Source organism: Chelonoidis abingdonii, chromosome 1 (assembly GCF_003597395.2).
Source record: "Chelonoidis abingdonii isolate Lonesome George chromosome 1, CheloAbing_2.0, whole genome shotgun sequence".
In the NCBI taxonomy this organism is placed as follows: Eukaryota; Metazoa; Chordata; order Testudines; family Testudinidae; genus Chelonoidis; species Chelonoidis abingdonii.
In genome coordinates, this window is record NC_133769.1 from 341,695,547 (window position 1) to 341,704,692 (window position 9,146).

Below are 9,146 nucleotides of genomic sequence, written 5' to 3' on the forward strand. Positions count from 1 at the left end.
GTCTTCATTTATTCATTTTCATTTAAGGTTTCCCGTGCCAGTAATACATTTTAACGTTTTTTAGAAGGTCTCTATAAGTCTATATATTATATAACTAAACTATTGTCATATGTAAAGCAAACAAGGTTTTAAAAATGTTTAAGAAGCTTCATTTAAAATTAAATTAAAATGCTGATCTTACGCAGCCAGCCCTCTCAGCCCACTGCCGGCCTGGGGTTCCATTCACCTAGGCTGGCAGCAGGCTGAGCAGGGCCGGTGGCCGGACCCCAGCTGGCAAGGGGCCAGCAGCCAGAACCCCAGACCGGCAGCGGGCTGAGTGGGACCAGCGGCCGGGACCCCAGACCGGCAGTAGGGGGCTCAGCCCGCTGCTGGTATGGGGTTCTGTCCGACAGCTCCTGCCAGCCTGGGTCCTGGCCCTGCTCAGCCCGCTGCTGGTCTGGGGTCCCGGCCCTGCCCACAAAGAGTGGGTACCTACCTTCTCCCTGGTTTTAACCCATTCTCTTCCTCTCTCTCTGCACTGAGCTGAGGGTGGGAGTGCACTGAGCTGGGAGAGGGCTGGGGGTGAAGGAGCAGGCTGGGGGTTGGGATATAGGGTCTGGCCAGAAGCTAGAATGAGGGAGGGGGCTCAGGGATGGGCAGGAGGTTTGGATATGGAGTGCTTACCTGGGCAGCTCCCATTTGGTGTGAGGGATGCAGATGGGAATGTGTGTGTGGGGGTGCAGGAGCTTCCATTTTGTGCTCGGGTGGGGATGTGGGGGGTTCAAGAGTCAGAGCATGAGGTGTGGGGGGCTGGGTATGTGTGGGGGGTGCAAGAGTCAGGGCAGGGGGATGGGGGCATGTGAGGGGGGTGCAGGAGTCAGGGCATGGAATGTCAGGGAGCTGGGTATGAATGAGCGGTGCTGGAGTCAAGGCTGGGGTTGTGGGAGGTGCAGGGCTCAGGGCAGAGGGCTGGAGAGGTTCTGGAGTCAGGGCAGGGGGTTGGGGAGGTGGGCTGGAGTTGTGGGGATGCTCCCAGCCCCCTGCCCTGAGTGCCTCACAGCAGGGGGCTGGAGGGGATATGCCCTGATTCCACCCTCCTTCCCCAAGGCCCTGTCCCTGCCTCTTCTCCGGAGCAGCGAGCTTGCTACGGCTGCAGTTCTGGCCGCTTCTCCCCATCCCTCTCCAGGGCCATCAGCTGTTTGGCCGCAGGGAGAGAGAGGAGGAGGGGCAGGAACCCAGCATGCTGGGGGAGAGGTGTGGGAGGAGGGAGCTTGGCTGCCAATGGAGGCTGCCTTGCAGCAGCAGCCGGCAGGACCAAGCTTCTGTCCCCTGCCCCTGCAGGAGAGAGCAGTGGGCAGGGGATGGAGAAGAGCAGGCTGGGCCGGACAGGATTTTTAATGGCACGCTGCTGCCTGCCGGGGTCCTGGCCGCTGTCCCCGCCCAGCCTGGTGCCGGCCTGGGTTCGGCAGCGGGCTCAGTGGGGCTGGTGGCTGAGACCCTGGCAGGCAGCAGTGTGCCATTAAAAATTGGCTTGCGTGCCATCTTTGGCACGCATGCCATAGGTTGCTGACCCTTGTTCTATCCTAAAGATTAGAAAACAATTTCATGATTTTAATCTAATGTCATGATTCTTTGAGGCCTGAACTCATTTTTGAATGCTTGGAGTTGGCAGTACTGACATTGTTTCAAATGGGCTTTTTATTGGCTCAGAATGATGATATGGAGAACAATACTCATTGCTGCACTTTGCTCCCTTTTGGAGGCATTTGGGAGGATTTTGTTCTCCTTTCATTCCCTCCACACAGTACAGCACTTGGCATATAGACACTGCTCATCAGCCAAGGACAGCCAAGCTAGTGATGTGGCAACAAAGGGTGTTAACGTGCTTAACTGGGAATGTTTACATGCTTTTAGAATAATATGAATTTTTTCTCTAAAAAATTAATAGCATTACGTGGGGTTCTATGTTTGTTGTCTCAACTATTTCCATATTGTTCTTGATTTATGGTAAAAGGATGTCATTTTCTACCTGTCCCCCAGCCCTACAAACTCAGACTGGATTCTTTGCTGTCTCTTTACTGAAAATAAAGATTTTGCAGATGAAAACATGCTTTAGTGAGCCTATTGCCTTCAGTGAGTTTGCACAGATGTAACTGATTACCTTAGTAAATAATTTTGTTTGTCGATGATGCAGAACATAACATAAAATAGAATTTAGCTCACTTTCTGCTAGCTGTGCTGATTTTGCAACGCTAAAATGAATAGACAGCGATGAACAATTATATTTGTAATTACAGTATGCAGTTATAACACATAATACAAAAAGGGAGCAGCTGTGTGGAATAAAAATGTACTGTTTGTTCCATTATTTTCAGAGAAGAACTGCACTTTAAGCAATAAGACAGAACAGGGTGTGTAATACTGGGATATTGCCACACCTTGGATGAGATGTTAGCACAAGGCCAAATGCCCTGGTGATTTCCTGGCAAGGTACTTCTTGGCAGCTATGTTTGTTTTTAAACCACTTCTTCTTCTCTTTCATAATGTGCAGCTGTTCTGTGGCTGTGCTGATGAGAATAAAAATAATACTTTGCATTTGAGTTCTTTTTTCAAAACTGCTTTACAGGGCTCACCATACTTTCTGAGGTAGGCATTATTATCACTATTTTACAAGTGGGAAAACTGAAGCTCAAAAGGCTAAGAGACTTGCTTAAAAGTACCTGGCGTATAAATGTCAAAGCTGAGACGAGATTCCAAGAATCCTGGCTCTCAAGCTAGCTAAACACTAGCGCAATATTCACCATGTGTGCTTTTCACCAGTACAAATTAGGTATAAAGTATTAACAAAACAGAATAGTAATATTTCACACCCACTTTTAAATTGGAAATATTGTCACATTTCAGGGCAACTGTACCTGTATTTCACCTCAATGTTCCAGCAAGGGTATCCACTCTCAGGCTTCCAGCTCTCCAGCCGTTGCTTTCTGGGAGGAGTCCCATCTCTCTCTCTCTTCTGAATGGAGTATTGCCAAGCTGCATAGTTCCCTGCCTTCACTGGGTCATGTCCAACACAGCAGGTTTACCAAGGACATCTGCTTGCTTTCTCATCAGAGACAGTTATCAGGTGTAATTGCTACAGTTATAAGGCACCACACAGTTCTTTCTATGAAAGTCTATTTTATTCTTCAGGTAAAAGCATTACAGAGAAAACATAGTAAAAACAATTAAAGATCCTACTTGCATGCTAATAAGCTCACCAGAGTTCAATTTAACATGGATTCTGGCAGACGCAGTCCTTCAACCCTCTACCCAAGGGGATTCTTTGCAGTTACCAGTTCCTCAGAGCTTCCGCTCAGAACAACCACACAGTCTTATGAGGCTTCAGTAGGCCCAGTCCTTCCATCCCTATCATAAAGATTGGGGCCCTCCGTGGACTAGGAATCCTGTCCATTTGATTTATGAGGAAGAAGGCCATGAGCCAGTTTAAAACCAGACTATTTATCCAAAAAACATTTCTTTGCTTGTGGTCCCTGGAGAATCCAGTTTGAACTAGTATATGTGAACCTTAAACGTCTCCATCTCTGGAGATATTTAAGAGTAGGTTAGATAAATATCTATCAGGGATGGTCTAGACAGTATTTTGTTCTGGCCATGAGGACAGGGAACTGGACTCGATGACCTCTCGAGGTTCCTTCTAGTCCTAGAATCTATGAATCTATGAATAAACCTTTCCAGGGACGTGGCTTCAAGGGCTGATAACGGGGGAAGTACATTAGCACCTCCCTCCCTACTAGAGAACATATATAATTGCATTTTTAATACAATATACCCCAAAAGGTATTAATCTTAATTCAATAAAGTTTAATGTAATTCAGTAAAATGTATATTAATTCCTTAAGGTTTGTCCAGGATACTACAGGATATTTTCAATCTGTCACATATTTTGTGAAGTCCTGTCCCTTTAAATGTTTGAGTAGTGCCCCTACACAGTACAAAGCCTCATTTTTGTGGTACATTCAGTTTTGCAGACAGAACAATAAAGTGAGCAAAGCAGACATCTGTGTTTCTATCAGCTCCCCCTGTATCTGTGTCTATCTCTTTCTCTGCTGGGTCCAAATGTATCATTTGGCGACAGGATTGCTATCCCACAAGTGTCCACTGCTATCTCTGCCTGAAGAACAAGAAAAAGTAAAAAAATAATACTATATAAAAAGGATGACATTTCACTAGAGGAACAAGATAACAAACTGCTGCTTTTTGCACTTGGGACAGCATAAGCCAGACAGCTAGAGAGGGGAAGTGGACAAATAAAGACAGAACATAGGATAAGAGTACTGCAATTACTACCAGAGCTATTCAAACATGAAACAGTGAAGGGAAAGTAAGCAGACATATTGACTGACCACATGTAAGCAGACAGAGAGAGAAACAGCTTAGCCTGCACTGAGGATCTATAGTTAGCAGAGGGAGTCCAAGTAGCGTCCAAGGAAGAATTTTGAAATCTGTAGTGTTGGCACACAGCCAGGAAAGGAAAATTGAGGACAGACAGTGCATTAACAACAACGAAAGTTTCCTGTGGCACAAAAGACATCCAGAGGAAATCCAACAGGAGAGCAGAGAAAATGGCAACTTTTCTAGGGACTGTTGGTGAAGAAGAGGAATATTAGGAAGGACAAGAGAGAGTATGTGGATGAACTGGCAGCAAAAGCGGAGCAGGCAGCATACAGCGGTAACATGAAACAGCTGTATGATACTACCAAGCGACTGTCTGGAAAGTTCAGCAAGCCAGCAGCCCAGCCCAGACGTCCCGGTAAATGACAAGCAGGGAAAGTTTTTTTTATAACAGAAAGAACAACAGATTTGACAGATGGGCGGCACTTTGGAGGAACTCGCCAGCGACACACGAAAGCCAGCGCACCCCCAATATCCCACCAGATATCAACCAGCCAACGAGGACCTCCCATTAATTGGCATAAACCAACCAGAGATGAGATCAGAAAAGCCATCTGCAGAATGAAAAAAGAGAAGGCGGGTGGACCTGATGAATACACCAGCAGGACCCTGAAGAGGACCTGGATGCTTATTGGGAATGCTGTCCCCCTCTTTAGAAGATATGGAAGAAGAAGAGATTCTGGCCAGACTGGAAAGGAGATATACATCATCATCCAAAGAAGGAGGGAGCTTAGCAACTGTGCCAGCCAATTATAGAGGAATCACACTCTGTTGGTGCCAGGGAAGGTCTTCAACCGAGTGGTTCTTTAGAGAGAAGAATAGAGGATGCCGTCAATCCACAGCTACGAGATGAACAGGCAGGTTTCCGCAGAACAGATCATGCACGGACCAGATAAGCACGCTTCGCATCATAGTCGAACAGGCTTTGGAGTGGAACTCACTCGTTGTACATCAACTTGTGTGACTATGAGAAAGCGTTCGATAGCGTATGGATGAGAGACCCCTCTGGAAGCTTCTCCCCGGCACTACGGCACCCAGCAAAGGTGGTAACTGGAGAAGGTGGGGTTGGAGTAGGACATACACTACGCAAGCAGCCAACTAACATCACCCGACAGCCATGTGGAAGCCCCAAGGCAAGCGGAAAAAGAGGCCATCCAAGAGAGAAACACCTGGCGACGCGACCTTCAGGCTGATAGCAAAAAAAAAATGGGTATACCTGGAACCAGCATGAGCGAAATGGCCAGGATAGAGGACTCTGGAGATCTGTGGGTTGGCGCGGCCCACACCCCAACGCGATTCGGGTGCTGACAGGCTGAACTCTCGTGATGTGAGTTGCTGTGTCTGTTGAGTGATAGTTTCAACCAAGCCTGCAAGAAATACGGGTGGAGCTCTATCCTGTTCCCAAATGCGGCAAAGAGAAATCAATGATACCTACTAGAAAATTACATGAAAAGTAATGTCAATATAACATTAACAACACCATATCCAAGTAGACAACCAGAAAGTTCAAAGTTTGATAGAAAGAACAAATAAAAATGACTTGGGACGAGAAAGGTCATTATGGAACTCAGATTCCCTGTTGACGCACCTGACCTGTGCCCACATCTATGTAACTGTCTCCACCTGCCCACTCTAGAATCCTACCCTTGCCTTCGTTCATCCGCCGCCTCATTGGCCTTCCTCCCTTCTATTCGCTCTCGAATACTTGCCTTCATCTACCATCCTCTCTTTGCCCCTCTTAGCAACTTTTAGCCTTTACTCCACTTAGGCCATATTCCTACACCTCTCTCTCCTTTTTCTTTTCACTCCTTTTTCTTCTTCTCTCCTCCCCTTCTCCTCTCTCTCCCCTCCTTACCCTTACTTTGACTCATTAGTATGGCTTGTCTGTATTTAGTATTATATATGTTGTTTGTTTTGTATATTATTGATGATTGTATGCTTCGGAAAGATTAGATGTTCATTGGGGTGAAATTGTCAGAAATGTTTGATATACATCTGTACACTTACAAAACCAGACAACAAGAAATTCTATTGATTAATTAATAAAATTTTTACGATAGGTAAAGAGAAATGCTGCTTGAGAACTGAAAGGGGTTATATTTATTTTGTATATTTTGACCTAATGTTCATGCTGACAATTTGTTGTTACTTAACGCATTATAATTCGGTTTAATTCTTTTGCATCTCAAGATGCCTAACTTGGTCATTAATAATTATTGTCTGACCCGCGAGTGCCCACTATTTCCCACTCGGAACTGTGAATAATTGTAAATCTCAGGATCGGCAACCTGGTATGAGCCGGGCTGGTTGGTTTTACCCTGCGGTGTGGTGCAGGTTCATTGCTCTAGTTGCCAACGCGGCTTGCGGGAAGTGGACGGCATTGCTACATACCTTTTGGCCCCCGTCTTGCTTCGCACAGCCCGCATTGAGCCATGCGAGATTGGTTGAGCAACCACGAGGCCAGTATGAGCCACAATCAGCCAAAACGTGGCGAGAATGCAGCAGGTAAACAAAGCCGGCCTGGTCTGCCAGGGTGTGTTACCTGCGGGTGCATGTTGTTGAGACGGTTGGCAAATCCCTCTGATATGTAAGTACCAATGTAAAAAAAGATATAAAGATGCTTAAAAAAGAAGTTGGCATTATTTTTTTTTAAAATTGACCGGGATATATACTATAAAAGAAATTAATTTGGCCAAGCCTGATTGTTATTTAAGTTGCCCTTTTGCCTGTGGGTCTCGGGGATTGGATTGCACGTTGGGTTTCTTACTTGTTCTCTGGATGTGTAGCCCATACATTAGCTGAGTCTTTCTTGAGGGGTCTGTCATACGTGGTCCTGTTCAATAAACGCTGGCTCTCGCTCTGGGTGGATAATGCCAGCGGTGTCTGGTGGCCTAGTGTTATACACGGAGGGTTTAGACTAATATGATTTTCTGAGCGATCTTTCTTGGCTTTTGAGTACATGTTGCTATGTTACAATCGCGCTCTCGCGCTCTCGCGTCATATGGTATCAAAGGGTTAACGCAGGTTTATCACAAACAGATCAACAAAAAAGTTGCGAGTCACTTTACTTGAGTGGGTAGTACTTACAAACTAGGTTTCATGACTATGACACAACACTACTGCATGAACAAAACAGACAAAAGCGAATATAAGATGTTGATTGTCGCTGTTAGTAAACAGGAAGGTTGGGTTGGGAGAGGAGATAGCACCAAGATTAGCAATTGACTGGAAGGTTATTTAATTTTATGGTGATTCACCAGATGAAGAGACGCAGGATCAAAACTTCAGATAGTTTTGGATTACATATTAGAACTCGCTCATAGCTTTATTTGAGGATTCAGTCCGTATTGATTAGGGTATCTACCGATGATCACGGGGAGCTGCATGTCTATAACTTGAATCTACAAAATATCGAATGGCACACATTAATACAGATGAAGATTGTAGTCTTCCTAGAATCTTGGCAAACGAGTCGAGAAAAGCAGATGTAGACATTGGTCACTCGCTTTGCCCCATTATGGCTCCATGTTCTTGCCCATATTTATTTTCCCTTGGTGTGTTAAAGCAGGGCTGAAAATTCAGTAAGGGATTCTATTAACCTCGTTACTACCTTTTCTTAGTTTAGATGTTGAATTTATAACCATGTCGGCAGTGTAGCGAAAGATCTGTTCACATATTCCTTATGGGATCTAGGGCGATTAATAGCTGAACTGTAGAGCGCTCGCACATCCACAACTCGCATCAGCGTCGTACAGATCGTCCATGCAGACGAGCAGGGTTCATATTGGTAAGCCTCAGAGAGACATATGTCATTGTTTCGACAGACTTCATAGATAAACTACTGGTGTATGACTTTTTCCTTAAACTAACTAGCAACTTTGTCCACATACAGCTGCATGAATACAAAGTTTCTGGGAGTACAGTATATAGCCGAAAATACAACACATTTGGTTATTATTACTGATATTGACTAACTTAAATGTGGAGTTATTTTCTCATATTATCATGAGTAAATAAAATGCAGAACTGCATCAATAGTTTGAGAACAATACGTAGATACATTCATTAGCAGGCATTATGATGGGCAAACTACACAGTCGCTGATCTACACACGGCGTCCGGTGAAGTCCAATAATTGTGTTTTACAGAGCTGAGGGCAAAATTGACCTTACAATTTGGTAAACACCCTTCAAAATTATTAACTGCGTAAATGAAGGTGAGGATCCAAGATAATCTCTTATTTTTATTCTTTTCCTGAGTTTTCATAGCTAGTTGTAAATATACCGATTAGAAAGCAGAAATATTTCAGGGTGTTTCTTTGCTGAGCAAATCAGATTACAAATTGAGAACGATGATATGTATTTATCTGTATTATTACTAGCTTATTGAAGCATCGGTATCTTTTGAACAGAAGAATACAAATCCAGATTTAACCCTGATAGCTGAAATGAAACAGTTCACAACATCTACGTATACGAAGATCTAAAACCTTTGGTACTATGTAAGGTACAATATCTGAATATACAGCAGGCTGTCCATTATACATACATTTCATGTTCAAAGAATTAATAGGCATTTTTTAAAACCGAAAGGATATAAACAGCATACATGTCTAAGAATCCTCAAGCTGTATGCCAGAGCAGTGAGCAGATTCTTCTCTCTTGCTTACTTTCCCTTCCAGTTTCATGTGATTGAATAGCTCTGGTAGTAATTGC